This window comes from Salvia splendens, chromosome 12, assembly GCF_004379255.2.
Source record: "Salvia splendens isolate huo1 chromosome 12, SspV2, whole genome shotgun sequence".
Classification (NCBI taxonomy): Eukaryota; Viridiplantae; Streptophyta; class Magnoliopsida; order Lamiales; family Lamiaceae; genus Salvia; species Salvia splendens.
The window spans coordinates 10,434,007-10,451,301 of NC_056043.1; positions in this window are offsets into that span (position 1 = coordinate 10,434,007).

The following is a 17,295-nucleotide window of genomic DNA, read 5'->3' on the forward strand; positions in this document are numbered from 1 at the left end:
AAGACCTAAAAAAAACTATAAGACTTACAGTCACAGACTGCACCTATTCCCCCCCTCCCACTTCACTCAAGCTTGTCCCCAAGCCATCCTAGTGAAGGGGGGTAAATAGGGAAGTACAAACATGTAAAACAGAAAACCAAACAAACAAACAACGTGCCAAAACAAACAAACTTCTCACACTTAGACCGTACACCGGGCTAAGTGGGAGAAAGCACAACAACCAAAACCAAACATGCAAAACAGCTCAACCCCTTCTCACAGTTAGACCAGAAATTGGGCTAAGTGTGGAAAGTAGCAACACATGTACAGAGCAAGCATGCTGGCACAGAACAATAAAACAAACAAAAAGCAGAAACATAAAGCAATAAAAGACGAAAAGTAAAAGTTACTTGGGTTAGGGGAAATTAATTCGGGGTCTGGCCCCCTCGGGAGCCAGACTTGGGCGGCACAGCCTGTTGGGTCACTTTAGCTTTCTTTCTTGCCGGTGATTCCAGCTTCTCTTCCCTCTCGTCAGTCTGTCCGGGTACAGTCTTCTTCAAGGTCATGGGTCTAGTAGAGGACGAAGTGATTAGAGGCTTGGTGACTTGTGGCTGCTTCCGGATAGATAGATCTCCTGGACTTGGCGCCCTGGGTCCGCCACTAGGTCCAGGAAGTAATGTTGGTGCGTCCGGGAATTTCTCGCGCAACCACTTCATCATTGCCATCATTAACGTGACACCCTCCGTCATCTTCTCAGTGCATCGGGACGACATTGCCACCAGATCAGAAACGCACCCCTTGAGGGCCACCATTTCCTCCCTAACCGTCTGAACCTCCGATCTCATTTCTACCATTCCCGTTCGTACTCCGGCAACTTCCTTCCTTACTCTCTCAGCTTCACCACTGTCTTTTCCTTTACTCCGCAGGGCCACAATCCCTTCCATCACTTTTTGAATCTCGGATCTCATCCAACTGACTTCCTTTCTCATTGCATCCACCTCCACAACTGGCTTCCTGGCTTCACCTGCATCAGCAACGTCCTTCACACCCGCCACCTCTTGTTCCTGTTTGATCTGGGCCTCCGATTTACCAACTTCGTAAAAATAGACATCCCTCTTGTGCATGATTAGCAGCCCCTTGTTGAAGAAGTACTCCATATTGAAAACCTCGGGGGGTAGACACATCTTCACCTCCCGGCAAGCCTTGTGGATCTTCATAATCACATTGCGCTGCAGATAAGCTCCCAGAAGGTGGCATGTGTATAGATGCCGGGAGGGATTGGCAGTTACTTGGTGGCAGGCTTGAGCTAACCAGTAGCCCAAATGAACACGTACACCCGTGGCCATGCACCAGGTAAAGTATAAGTCGGCGGTTGTCAAGGCGGTGTTGGCTGTGCCCATCAGGTTGTAGCTAATGAAGGTTTGGGCGAACCTCAGAACCCTGTCTTCGATGTGGTGAGCCTTCGAACAACTAGTTTTAAATTGACCCACCCTCGGATGAGTCAAGAACTCCCATGCGCTTTGCGCTTTGAAACCTGGCGTGAGTTTTGGTGGACCAACCATTGTCTCATTCCATAAACCTTCGTCATCTTCCGTACGCATTAGCAGACCCATCCGTAGAGTCCACTCCCTGATGCTCATCACATGCTCTTCATTGAAGAGCCGGAAGTTAATGGAATCAGCATCCAAGTCGGTGGTGGATTTAAACCGGAAAGTCGAGAAAAATTCTCGTGCCACGTCTATCGGAACCTCAAGGGTGCTATGCTTTAGCAACCAGTCAAAGCCGATTGCCTCTATATACCCCCGAAACTCGTCATTGCTTGAGATCCCTTTAAGCTCTGCTGAATCGTACTTCTTTCCCGATTTGGCATGTTTCCCCACGGTACTCTTCTCTGCATATATCGCTGTACGTTTTGGGTCATCAAACTTCCCCATCGCATTCAGCAGTTCCTTAGTTATCCAGATTTCTTTCGGATCAAAATTGAGCTCCACTCCTTGATCTTCCTCGGAGTCACTGGACTCATTAGGGCTTTCCGACTCGGCATCGGACGATATTTTAGCAGGTGGAGAGGAAGAATGGTCGGCGGACTTCCCTCTTGCTTTCTTGGTCGAGGAAGGAGCGATCTACTTCCCCTTCCTCTTCCTCTCGACCGTGGGTCTGCGCTCCTCCTCATCGTTCTCCCTATCGTCAGGTCTGGGAGAATCTGCCTGCTCAGGTGCTGCGGCCCCTCGACCTAGCATGTCCTCCTCCGTTTGCTGGACGGTTTCGTCTATCTCATCAAGCAGACTCCGACGAGCCTGCCTCCTTGCTTCCCTTGCGTTTACCGGTGAATCGGTCCCATCAGGGACATCAGTCAGATCCACCATTAGAGTCATCCCGTCGTCGACGGGTTCCTGTGCCTCGCCAGACGCGAGGTCGTCTTCCTTCCCAATCAATGGGGTTGCCCCCTTGATGTAAACAGGGGTCTCTACCCCACCCGGACTTCCCGTAACAAATTGGGCTTCGGTGCCCTCAACCACTTCTGGGGTTTCCCCCGCCGATTGTCTTTCAGAAGTTAGGGCTTCGCCGCCTGTTTCAACATCGCAACCAACAACAGGGGTTTCCCCCTCGACCAACTCCTCCAAAACAGGGGTTTCCCTCTCTGTAAATTCCTTCACAACAAGGGTTTCCCCCTCCTCAGTGACAGAACCTAACCTAGGCTCACTTACGACCAACAACTCCAACCCCGCGGTCAGATCTGCTTCTTCTTCGCGAGATTCTGCGGTGGTTGGTTCTTGAACAGTAACGGCTTCTTCTGGTACAGCGGTGGTGGGTTCTGCGGCAGCCACCGGTTTGGTTGTGATACGGCAGATGTAGAAACGGCTGGTGCAGATTTTCCCATTACCGCCGCGAACATGGCAAATGCCTCCATCGCCTTTTCTGGTCCCCCAAATTTTTGTAGTATATCCGCCATAAACGCTGCCGCACTTGAATCGGCGGATCCTGAAGTGTTTCCGGTACTCGGCTTGTTATCCATGAAGAATTCTGTAGAAAATCTTGACAAAAATAGGATAGAAATTTCTTTGATTAGGGTTAGAGAAAGAAACCCTAGAGAGAAGTTTGGGGAATTCTGGACATAGAGAGAGTGAATAAGGGAAAATGAAAAGAGAACACGGTTATTAACCGATAGGTACGGGAGAGGACGGTTTGCAGGCGGTTGCATGCATGACGCTAGCGACTGCACGCCTTCCCATAAAGGTGTCCTTTGAAATTCGAACCGGTGCCAACTCCCTCCAAAACTTTACTTCTCAACTCCTCGCCCTAGCAAATTCCTTCTGTAAAACCGTACTTAGAAAAAAAAAATTAAACAAAAACTTGAAACGCCAGACTCCTCGGTTTTAGGGTATGACAGTATCAAAAACATTCCCAAAGAGTCAGGTATATCGAAAATATTTTTGGAAGATTATTTTTTTTTGTTTTGTTTGGGTTTTTCTAGATTTACGAAAAGCGATTAAATATTTATAAAATTTCTTACGACTGTTCTCAAGATTCCCCGGGTCAGGGTATAAAAACTTTTCAGTGACTCGACCCAGGAAATCTTTAAGAACACTTCCATCCTAGACCCGTTTGCGGATATCAAGAAGCGCGTGTAGCGGCACTTCGTCCACTACACACATCTCCGAGGCATACCTAAACACCTTCAGACGATGACCATTGACAAGGAAAGGAGTAGAGTTTGAAGAACTTCCCTGGATTTCTACTGCTCCATTTGCACGCAGACTCACAACAGTGTATGGCCCAATCCATTTGGACTTTAACTTGTCGGGCATTAACTTGAGCCGGGACTGGAACAGGAGAACCTTCTGCCCAACTTGCAGTTCCTTGGTCCGGAGATTTTTATCATGCCACAATTTGGTCTTTTTCTTGTACCACATTGCTGACTCGTAAGATTCAAGTCGCAATTCTTCCAACTCTTGGAGTTGCAGTTTCCTCTCTCCCTCACAAGCTCGAGGACTCATATTAATCTCCTTGACCATCCAGTACGCCCTGTGCTCAATTTCCACCGGTAGGTGACACATCTTGCCAAATACTAACCTGTAAGGAGACATTCCAATGGGCGTTTTATATGCTGTTCTATATGCCCATAATGCATCATCAATTCTCTTGCTCCAGTCTTTCCTCGACGGATTCACCATTTTTTCCAGGATCACTTTGATTTCTCTATTTGATATTTCCGCTTGGCCGTTGGACTGAGGATGATATGGTATGGAGAGGCGATGGTGAACTCCGTACTTTCTCATTAGAGCTTCAATAGTCCGGTTGCGGAAATGCGTCCCATTGTCAGATATTATAGCTCTGGGTACTCCGTACCTGTTGAAAATGTTAGCTCTAAGGAACTTCGCTACCTCTTTAGCTTCACACGATGCTGTTGCTTTTGCCTCTATCCACTTCGAAACATAATCTACTGCCACAAGTATGTAGGTGTTTCCGTATGAAGACGGAAATGGACCCATGAAGTCCATCCCCCAGACATCGAAGATCTCACATATAATTATTGGAACTTGTGGCATTTCGTCCCTCCTGGAGATTCCCCTGGTCTGTTGACACCTCACACAGTTCTGACAGAATCAAAAGCATCCTTATTCAACGTGGGCCAGTAAAACCCACTGTCCAACACCTTCCTTGCGGTCTTCCTAGGTCCAAAGTGACCTCCACACGCTAGGGCATGGCAATGGTTCAGCACATCCCTCTGTTCCCACTCTGGGATACACCTCCGGATAACTTGGTCGGCTCCCATTCACCACAAATACGGGTCATCCCAGAAATAGTACTTGGCCTCACTCTTCAATTTCATCTTCTGGGCCCGGGAGATTTCTTGGGAACTGGGTACCTCTCCAGTGACTAAGTAATTTGCCAGGTCAGCGAACCATGGCTCAGAGTTTGTCTGACATTTCCCTTTCTCGGCATCCCCTGGACCTATTAATGCCATGAGCTTTTCCCAATTGATGGGTCTAGGGAGTTCTTCCGGATAATACAAATGCTCCTCGGGGAATGCGTATGGAATTGCTTCCTCGGTCTCTCCTTGAAAGATACGACTTAGGTGGTCAGCCACCTTGTTCTCAGTTCCTTTCTTATCTCTAACTTCCCAATCGAATTCTTGTAAAAGTAATACCCAACGGAGTAATCTTGGTTTAGACTCCTTTTTTGCCAGCAAGTACTCAATAGCTGCATGGTCCGTGAAAACGATCACCTTCGACCCCAGCAAATACGGGCGAAACTTCTCAAATGAGTATACCACCGCCAGCATTTCTTTTTCGGTGGTGTCATAATTCTTCTGAGCTTGATTCAGTGTTTTGGATGCATAAAAGATCACATAGCTTTTTCCATCAATTCTTTGACCTAGTACTGCTCCCACGACATAGTCGCTTGCGTCACACATAATTTCAAAGGGTAGATTCCAGTTGGGCGCTCTAATAATGGGGGCAGATACTAGTCTATCTTTCAACAACTGAAAAGCCCTTTTGCACTCCTCATCGAACTCAAACTCCACATCGTTATGCAATAAGTGAGTGAGTGGTTGAGCAATCTTTGCGAAATCCTTTATAAACCTCCTATAAAATCCTGCATGCCCTAGGAATCCTCTTACCTCTTTCTGATTCGTCGGGTAAGGCAGTTTCGAGATGACATCGATTTTTGCTTGATCTACCTATATGCCTCTTTCTGATACCACATGCCCTAGGACAATTCCTTCAGGGACCATAAAGTGGCATTTCTCGAAATTCAAAACCAAATGCTTTTCCTGGCACCTCCTCAGCACTATATCCAAACTCGCCAAACACGAGTCAAATGAATTCCCGTACACAGTGAAGTCGTCCATAAAAATCTCGATGCAATCCTCTAGGAGATCCGAGAAAATGCTCATCATACACCGCTGGAAAGTCCCTGGCGCATTGCAGAGACCAAACGGCATCCTCCTATAAGCGTACGTTCCAAAGGGACACGTGAAAGTTGTCTTCTCTTGATCCTCGGGATCCACATAGATTTGAAAATATCCACTATATCCGTCCAGGAAACAGAAATATTGCTTACCTGCCAGCCTCTCCAACATCTAATCAATGAAAGGTAGCGGGAAGTGATCCTTCTCAGTAGCCTCGTTCAGCTTCCGGTAGTCAATACACATCCTCCACCCAGTAACAAGTCGAGTGGGGACCAACTCATTTTTATCGTTCTAAACTACCTGTATTCCTGACTTCTTTGGTACCATATGTACGGGACTAACCCATTCACTGTCTGGTATGGAATATATGATTCCTAGGGATAGCAGCTTCAATACTTCCTTCAGCACTTCTTCCCTCATGTTCGGATTCAACTTGCGTTGCGGGTCCTTACAGGCCTTTGCTCCTTCTTCTAAACGAATGTGATGCATACACATATCTTCCAACCAAGTCAGAGAGCGTCCACCCAATGGCTTTCTTGTTTCTCCTAATTACATTCAGCAGTTCCTCTTCTTGTCCCTCGGTCAAGCTGCTGTTAATAATCACCGGGAAGTTTTCGTTCTCCTCCAGATAAGCATACTTGAGCCCCGGTGGAAGTGTTTTCAATTCTTTCTTGGGGATATCTTGTTCCTGGGGCAAGGGATTTTTTTCTGTTGTCATTCCTTTCTTAGACTCAGCAGAACTGTTCATGCTCGCCACATAAGGTGTCTTCCTTGACCTAACTAGCTCCGGACTTGTACAGAATTCCAGAATTGCTTCCGCTAGTTCCTCATCTGATAACTCATTTGTGTTCATTGTTTGACACCAACTGGCTACTTCTCTATCAATGGCATGACCCATCTCAGAATTCTCGATCTGTTCCTGCATTAACTCTGTCTCAAGATATTCCTGGACCAAGGGGTTAATAACATCTATAGCATACAAATTTTCAACGTCAAGAGGTCTTTTCATTGCCTCATCTATGCTGAATGTATATTTCTCCCCATTGTAATCAAGGCAAATAGTACCGTCAAAAACATCAATGATAGTTTTAGCAGTCCGTAGAAAAGGTCTCCCTAGAAGTACTCTGCCAGACTCTGCAGACTCATTATCACTCATCCTTATCACATGGAAATCAGCTGGGTACAAGAAATCATGTACCTTTACTATCACATTCTCAAGCACACCTTCAGGACAAATGCATGACATGTCTGCCAATTGGATCACAACTTTCGTATCCACCATGCCTACCCCTACTAACCTCTTGTATACAGATAGCGGTAACACATTTATCGACGCACCTAAATCACACATAGCATGCTCGATTTTCACGTCACCAATAGAGATGGGTAAGGTAAACATACCTGGATCATTGCATTTTGAAGGCATCCTCCGCTTTTGAATCACTGCCGAGACATTCTCGCCTATCAAAATTTTCCCACTGGGTCTAGCCTTTCCAGCTATAAATTCCTTGATGAACTTGCTAAACACCGGCAATTTCAAGGCCTGCAGGAATGGTAGATTAATGTCTAGTTTCCCAAAAATGTCCATGAAATCCACCGGCTCTTCTTTCTTCTTCTTGGCTTCCCCCCGGCTCGAGAAAGGCTTCAATCATTTTCCTGCTCCTGTAGAACTGTCAGCTGAGAATTCTCCAGTCTCCTCCCTTTCTGCCTTGTTCTCAAATACTGGCTCTGGATCGAGGAAGAATGGCTCAGTTGACTTAGGCAAGGGTTTCTCCAAATCTTCTATCTTAAGGTCATCCTTGACCAAAGAACTTTCTCCTTCCAAGTCCCCAGACCTAGGAATAGTATCTTCTTCCTTACCTTCCTTGGGGCTTATCGCTTCCTTCATTCTCACCACTGGCCCATCATATGCCTTCCCGGATCTCAAGGTAACCTGACTTATATTCGCCCTATCTGGTGGCCTTACTGAGGCAGGAATCTTTCCCTCGTTTCCTCTCATATCACTCAAAGCAGTGGCTATCTGAGACAATTGTTTAGCCAGCATATCCATGACTGCCTTTTGCTCCTGTTGAGCATCTTGAAGCTTATGCACTATGTCATTGTTCGATTGCAGGTTGCTTTGCATATGTTGCTGAGAACTGACGAGGTCGTGCACCATATCATCGATACTCTTTGGTGACTTTTGTGGTTGACTGGGCCCTGGCCCTATACTCAGCGTCGGTCCACTCGCTTGATTCTGACGAGCGTTCCCTTGACTGCCTGAAGAGTTATTGTATTGATTTCCTTGGCCCTGGTAATTATTCTGAAAATTCCTTTGGTGCGGTAGCACATAAGAGTTCCCTTGATTATTCTGATTTCTGTTCCCCCAACTTGAGTGGTTCCTTGGTTCCGATTGATCCAGCTGCCCTGCCCCTCTTGATTCCTTCCTGACCAGTTACCTTGCCTTTCGGGCTGAGGTGCAAACTGCTGACTTTGTTGTGGTGTTGGCTGATTCTGCTCATTGTCAGTCCACCTGAAATTCGTATGATTCCGCCAAGGTGCATCTCTCTGTCTTCCTGGATTCCAGCTCCCATCGGGATTCCAACTACCCATTGCATTGACCTGGGCTTGATAATCTCCTTCCTGGGTCCCGTAATATTGCTGAATTTGACTATCTCCTGGACCCGGAGATTTCTCCTTCCCTTGCGAAGTCAGTGGATTCGTTTTCTCAATCGCGTTCAAAAGAGCCTTCTCGAGCCTATCAATCCTTGCCTCCACTTTATCATCTTCTTGCTCTCTTACGGCATGCACCGACCCTCTTCTCACAGCATTCCTAGGGTTATCGTACGCCTTCTTAGCGTCGATCAATTTTCCCAGAATTTCCCTTGCTTCACTTCCCCTCTTTCTTGTGAAATTCCCCCCCTCGAGGAATTCATTAAATCCTTTGACTCAGGAGTCGCTCCTTCATAAAACAGAGAGTAGGTCTCTGCCTCTATCATTCGGTGGTTTGGGCATGCATCCAACAACCCCTTAAATCTCGACCAATACTGACTCAAGGATTCGTCGTAATCCTGCTTACACTCTAATATTTCTTTCTTCAGTGCATTCGTCTTGTTGGATGGGAAGAAATAATCTAGGAATTCCAATTTGAAATCCCTCCATGTGCGAATAGAATCCGGGGGTAACCTTAATAACCACGTGTTAGCTTCCCCTTTCAAGGTAAACGGAATCGCACGTAGGCGATAATCCTCCTCTGTTGCATCATTCGGCCTCTTCTGAATACCACACAACTTGCTGAATTCATTTAAGAACTCATACGGACACTCATTTCTACGCCCAGAGAACGTCGGCAAGATGCCGAGCACGTTTGTCTTGATCTCAATAGTCCTCTGGCGTGGATTCATCACTATAGCTTGAGCTGGTTCTCCATCTAAATGGGCAGTGAGAGAACCGATCTCTGGATCTGGATCTACTACCTGCGCCATGACTATTTCCTCTGCTTCCCCTGTTTCTGACTCCGTTTCTGATTCGGGTGGGGATTCTGGATCTTCGCGTCCCGATGACGTCCAAGATTCGTCACTAGTTAATTCACTCGGGAACGGATCTCCTATGGTAAACCCTGATCTGGTGGTCACAGTAGAGGCTGTATCCTTAACCTGCCGAGTAAACTGGCCGTACTTCCTCCCAGACGAGTTGCTCCAGTAGGTAGATCCTGAGCCTCTGCTCATAAACTACAAACAAAAGAGAAAGAAAACAAATCAAAACTATTTACACCACAGACTCTGAACACTAACACTAAGCACGCCATCCATTTGAAGTGAGGAAGAGCTAAGTCGGATCGTGTGTGTTTCGTGTGCTTACAGGGAACACTAATACAAGTGCTCGGTCAAGACACCGCGCTTCTTAAATCCACTGGATCACTAGGTCCAGGAACCCAAGGAACACAGAGTGTTGTTGTCGTTGGACACGCTCGACTCTCCTTCAAAAATTAATCCCTCAACCCAAATTACTATTAAATTAGTATAGGGAAGTGGGGTCGATCCCACGAAGATGGATTCGTGAGTAGTGTTTAGAGACTCTGGAAACAAGCGGCTGCTGCCACGCAAAGGGTTGAGGTTTATAACAACTACCACTAGACCTAGGCACGGAATTTAAATGCTAGACCTAAGAAACAGAATACTTGTAAAATCAGACATCAACACCGAAAGAAACAATAGCTCGCTAGACCGTGTAAATGATTAACTAAATATGACTAGGCAGGAAGAATTAAAAAGTGGGGACCAGGACATTCAAATAAGGTAAGTACGGTAAAAGCTGCAACTAACAAACTCATGCAATTTCCTATCCCACTCAGAAACGTAAATGAAGAAAACAGAGCATACTCCTAGATTAGAACAGAATATAGAAATCGGGACGCCGGAAACTCGCTACGAATCGGAAGTACATCAGATCTACATAAACTGAACGAAATGAAACGAAAACACGCAAGCTAGGCATAAAATTAAACCAACACGACTCAGATTCACGTCGAATGCTTAATCCACTCCGGATCCAAGACATCCGAACTCAACACCCAGCACAATTAACTCCATAGCTCCGATTCTCACAGATCTACTCAAATCAACTCCAGATCCCAACAATCACAGACAACCCTACGACATCAACAAGTTAAGAACCCGATTCATCCACAAACAAACTCCATTCTCCCAGATCCAACCACAAACCTGCGATAATCTAGAAAACAACCAACTCCAATAATTCAACTCAGAATTCAAGTAAACATAATCGACAAACAAAGATCAACACAGTCGGCATAAACTAAAACGAAACTTGCATAAACACAGAGAATATCCAGAAAACAAAGAGGTCCGAGCCTCGTACAATGAAGCTCGGCAAATTCAGCAGAAACGTAAACAGAAAATAAATTGTTTCTTCGCCCTCAAGTAGGACGATGTTACCACCAGATCGAAAAGTGTGTAAGCTAGAAGTGAACCCCAAGTATGCCCTGAATTTCCCACGAAAGAACCCAAGTGTGTGAAGAAAAGTGAACTAAGCTACAAGTTGTTGGCGAGGTCTCCAACCGAGAAGATCCCTCCAGCGTGCATGCTTCTCTCTTTTATAGACGCGGACATAACCTTCTAGAGTATTCGTAGAAATCTCTATTCTACCCTTCAACTCTGAGGCTTCCTCCGTCGAGCAATTTTCCGCATAATGTCCACTCTTTCGCCTTCTTCCTAGGTCCACGCAACTGTCACCCTTCTTTGCTGGACCTGGCGAAAATCTTCACACACCTGGCTTAAAACGCGTGTTAGACCCAGAAATTTCACGAATTAAAGCCCTAGACCTATGCATGAAATTAGCCTTATCAAACTGCTCACACTTAAACCATGCTTGTCCTCAAGTATGAAAGACAAGAAAATGAAATAAGGCGAATTTCAATGCACGGTTCCCAAGAACGATCCTACAAACAAGATTTAACAAAAACAAAAACCTAGACCTAGAAAACTAACAGACTCAGAAAAGAAAATAACACACAAAGAACACAAAACACAACACATAATCATGCACTAGCTTCAACTTTTAGGCGACTGTCCCCACAAGCTTAAGTCTTCTCCGATCGTCTATAGTCTCCAAATCCTCCTTCTTCCTTCGTCAACCCAAACGGTTCGTCAGTTTGTCAAGAAACCTATAGATTTCCTAGCGGTTAGGTTCGCTCGATCACTCATTCCTCACCAGGGATGTTAGGACCAAAAACGCTCCAAGGTTAAAGTTACACCACTGATGCGTTGGGTTATGAGAGTTTCCCCTTTTTATTATCTCCCCTCTTTTCTGGGTAAGACAAATATTTCCTAGGTCAGGTAATTTTTACTTCCTGCCCTTAGATAATTAAGCTCCTTTTTCTCTTCTTTTATTTTCCCCCTGGACTTCGTCCAGCTTATACCTCCCCCTTTTTTTTTTCTCCTAGACTTCGTCCAGCTTATACCTCCTTTTCCTGGACTTCGTCCAGCTTATACCTCCTTTTCCTGGACTTCGTCCAGCTTATACCACCAGCTCTGGACTTTGTCCAGCTTATTCCTTCATAACCCATTTTTTCTCCTTTATACTCTACTCCCTAAGCATCAAGTGGCTGCCCATTTTTTACAAGTTAGCTCAAAGTGTTTAGGCTTATAACTCACTTTATAGTAAGGCTGCACAGCTGGGTTATCGAAGGTATCCTCTATCGTCCTCACTTCATCCAAACCGCTTTTAGTTTATTAAGGAAGAGGGCATCAAAGTTGACGTGTATCCTATCCTCAATCGCTCTCACTAAGGGAATATTTCTGCCTTATTGTATCCACTAGCTCATGCAACACGTAACACACAGACAAGACCTAAAAAAAACTATAAGACTTACAGTCACAGACTACACCTATTCCCTCCCCCTCCCACTTCACTCAAGCTTGTCCCCAAGCCATCCTAGTGCAGGGGGGTAAATAGGAAAGTACAAACATGTAAAACAGAAAACCAAACAAACAAACAACGTGCCAAAACAAAAAACTTCTCACACTTAGACCGTACACCGGGCTAAGTGGGAGAAAGCACAACAACCAAAACCAAACATGCAAAACAACTCAACCCCTTCTCACACTTAGACCAGAAAATTGGGCTAAGTGTGGAAAGTAGCAACACATATGTACAGAGCAAGCATGCTGGCACAGAACATTAAAACAAACAAAAAGCAGAAACATAAAGCAATAAAAGACGAAAATAGACTTTGCATATTTTACTTAATATGTTAAATGATTAGAAAATAGTATTTGGATTAATTTTGAGTAATTTATATACGTAGTTTAGATCTCAGTTAAAAATATTATATATATATATATATATATATATTTATATATATATATATATATAGATATGCTGATGCAGTTGGCTAAATAAAATATTTAGATTTAATTTGGATATATATATATATATATATATATAGTAGTGATCTAGGGCAAATGCCCCTTAACCAAATAACTAGAGAACAAATCATAGCCACAAGATCAAAAAAATAAATGGCTAGTATTAATTTTTGAATTTAATGAGATATTAGTTCCCTCAATCACAAATTTACTCCTTAATAACAATGCATGGGTATTATGGTCATTGCATAGCCAATTGAATTAACTCCAAAATCAGGTTAGGTACGAAAAATTGAATTCATTTGAAAACCGCGTCTTCTTCTCTTTTCTCCTCTTCTCTGTCCGCCATCGTCATCGCCGATTAAACCGCATTCAAGCCATCGCCACCGCCGTCGACGTCGCCGTAGTCGTCTCCTTTCTTCCTGACTGCCGCTGTTCCCTTTGCTCATGAATCTCCTTCCGCTGTATACAGTCATAGTACTACATTTACAACAATCTGAGTCGTACACAATTTAAGGAAACATGGGAGATTAATTACTAGTGCGTTGTGCGAAGCAGGTCTACGATTAATCTGATCTTCTTCCTCCTGCTCCCCGCCAACCACCTGCGCATTTTAGTCCGGATCAGATCAATAAAATTTCTCAACAGATTGATAGATGAGTAGAAACCTCAGCCCAAGTGGATCTGGATCGTTCATCGCGACTATCATCATCATCATCATCACGACGACCGTGATTAGGATTCAGAACTGCATCAGCGAGTCCGCGTATTAAACCCTTCGTTTCCGACGTGAGATTTTGTTGTGTGTTTTGGTGAGGAAATGATTGAAGAAGATGAAAAGATATAAATAGAGTGAGTTGGCGGTTATAGCCACAAGATTTTTATATTGATTCATCCAATCATATGAGCTAATTTAATTTTAGTTGCTGCCGACGCTACCTACATAATTTATATTGATTCATCCAATCATCAGCGGCAGTTAGGAAGAAAGGAAGAATAAGAGTAATGTGTTTTGTAAACAAGAGTGAAGTAAAATCAGAATAAGAGTGATGTGTTTTGTAAACAAGAGTGAAGTAAAATCAAAAATAAGAGTGATGTGTTTTGTAAACAAGAGTGAAGTAAAATCACAATAAGAGTGATGTGTTTTGTAATTAAGAGTGAAGTAAATCACAATAAGAGTGATGTGTTTTGTAAACAAGAATGAAGTAGAATCACAATAAGAGTGATGTGTGTTGTAAACAAGAGTGAAGTAAAATCAGAATAAGAGTGATGTGTTTTGTAAACAAGAGTGAAGTAAAATCAGAATAAGAGTGATGTGTTTTGTAAACAAGAGTGAAGTAAAATCAGAATAAGAGTGATGTGTTTTGTAAACAAGAGTGAAGTAAAATCAGAATAAGAGTGATGTGTTTTGTAAACAAGAGTGAAGTAAAATCAGAATAAGAGTGATGTGTTTTGTAAACAAGAGTGAAGTAAAATCAGAATAAGAGGGATGTGTTTTGTAAACAAGAGTGAAGTAAAATCAAAATAAGAGTGATATGTTTTGTGAACTCGAGTGAAGTAAAATCAGAATAAGAGTGATTTGTTTTGTAAACAAGAGTGAAGTAAAATCAGAATAAGAGTGATTGTTAGTTTTTAGCTATTTATATATTGAAAGCATCACATGTTAAGTGAATCTCAAGTCTCCACTGACCAAAACCTACAGTCTTTCCCTCTGTCACTCTCTCTTCTTCACTCATCTATCCTCTCTCTCACTCACGTTTTCCGGCGAATAATCTGGCGATATAAAGCTCAATTTCTACAAAATATGATTCATATTCATAGAATCACATTCCTCTCAAATTCTGCAACAACTCTCTCCGTCTTTGTAACGACAATAAAAAAACCCAACATTTAACCCTCTCCCTGCTTGAGCCCACCGTGAATCCAACCAATTTAAAGGCTAGAAGAATGTCTTCTGGATTTCCAGGTGGCTTTACCGGTGGCATGAACAGCACCAATCAGCAGCAGCAATTTCCGTTCCGATCGCCGCTATCCGAAATCCTTCACGACCCTGCTTCCCAGATCTGGCAACGGAAGAGATCACTAGCAGAATTTTCAGCAACAGAACCAGCAAGGCTTCTCTCTGTCGCCGTCCATGGCCGGAATCACGGTATGAGGAGGGGGGCAGCGTGATCAATTATGCTATATTTATGTCACCAGATAATAGTATTACTCTCCTATTACAGAGGAAAATAAGTGATGAACGTGAAAAAAACGGCAACACATAGTGAAATTTCATAATGTAATTTCCAAAAATACCTTTGGCCTATTTTAGATTATTAAAATAAATAATATTTGTTCCATTAATATGTGTGACTGAGATTTGTTCTCTAGTTATACACTTAAGATTAGTTATATCTTGATCACTAACATATATATATATATATATATATATATATATATATATATATATTATGTATATACTATATATATATATATATATATATGGAGATGATCAAAATAAAAATGCATTTAAATCCAGAAATGCAGCCCAAATCTTGGCCCTAGGATTAAATGATCTAATGGTCAATAATTAACCGAAAACACGGAAGGTCATAATTAAGCAATTTTAGGTCATATTATAATATTTGGGTTTAATGTCATGCTAAGATCATTTTAGGTCATGCTTTGTTAGCATGACCTAAAAATTAACTAACTATGACCTAAAAGTGCCCTACGTATGATATTGTTCTGCGTTTCTGTATTTAAATCTAGTTTTGCATGGATCGTTAGATCTTACGCATTTACGGCCCAGATTGTTGGTACCAGTTTTGTATCCGCGTTGCATTATAAAGCTTGTCTTTATGCATTATAAGGGTATTATAGACTTTCTGCGGAAAAATGAACCGCCAGAATTTGGTAGGTCCGAAAATTTTGGTCATTTCAATCTTCAGTCGGTTCATTCTCTCTCATTCAACACTCCCTAATTCCTCTCCACTCTCTAAACCCTAGATTTCGTGCGCCATTTCTCTTCGTTGGTAGACTGAGAGAAAATTGTCATCAATCATCCCAGATACCGGTACCCACCCTCCACCGGTGCTAACATCGAACCCTAACCTGCAAAACGTCGAAGATCCCGACACGGGTCCTGCTATATTCAACCATTCGCGTAGGTATGTGTGGACAGGGATTTCCGGAATTTGTATTCATGATTTTGTAGATACGAAAACTTCAAAATTTGGAACTTCCAACATGTCCCGACTTTTTGAATTTCAGCAATAACTATATGTTTGTACATGGATTTCTCTATATCGGAAGGGTATGCATTGTTTTGGGTTTAAAAGCATGGATTCGTGTTGCTTATATGTTTTCGGTTTGACAGATCAAAAATGCATAAACGAGGTCGTCCGCGCTCACAACCATCACAAGCTGCAGGTATATTTGCGTCGCAACTTGTGCAATTCATAATCGTATTTGTTGATTGGGTGGAATGGTAATTGCATGTCTGTTTAGTGCTCATTAGGCAATCCAAAATTTACAGTGTTGATGTACTTCGATGAATTATTGGTTTAAAAATCTGATTAATGTACCTGGTTCTGTTTTTGTTGTGCGGAAAAGTCGTTCTTGAAAGATTTGTGTGTGCATTATTGTGTTTATGTAGTGCATTAAGCAGATGTTTATTGTCAAAATATGCAGTTTAGCATGCAGTGTTAGGGGTATTGTGTGTATTGTTTACGAAACTCATTCAATAGAACATATATGTATTATTTTCGTTGAGTAGTGCATTATGTATATATATAAGTTCTCATTATGTGCAGTAAATTATGCATTACGTAGGGTATTGTGTGGTTTAGGTGATAGTTACGGAAGATTACATATATGCATTATTTAGTTTAGACTGTGCATTATGTACCATGATATTTGCATTATGTTGAGTATATTATGCATTCATCTCGGTATTGTCTGTGGTGGTTAAGCAACAAATGCATTATTAACTATGTTTATTATTTGGTGTGGGCAGTGCAGTATGAATCTGTAATTGTTCATTTGTTGGAGTATATTGTGCATTTTGAGTGGTATTCTTTATATGGTTTAATAAACTTAGTGTGTAATACATGTGCATTTTTTGGTTTAGACAATGCATTATATACCATTATATTTGCATTATGTGAGGTATATTGTGCAATATCAAAGGTAACTTGTATCTGTAATTAGATTTTGAAGCGGGTTTAGGTCAATATTAGGAGTATATTAAGCACAACAGAGGTATAGTGTCTATGTGTTAATAGATTCAGCTTAGAATTTAAGTGTCCATTTATTGATTAAATTGCTAATTATTAAATGGTCTCTGCATTATTTGCTTTATCTTACGCATCATGTTCATTACATAGTTGTTTTAGTACATTATTTATCATGGTTTATGCTTTATGTGACTGTTGTTGGACATGGGACAATGGGTGATTGCAATATTCATGGTGCATTTGTTGATTTATTCTGAACATTATTTGTTTATTAAAATGCATTATGTATCAGTTTTTAGGCATTATTTTG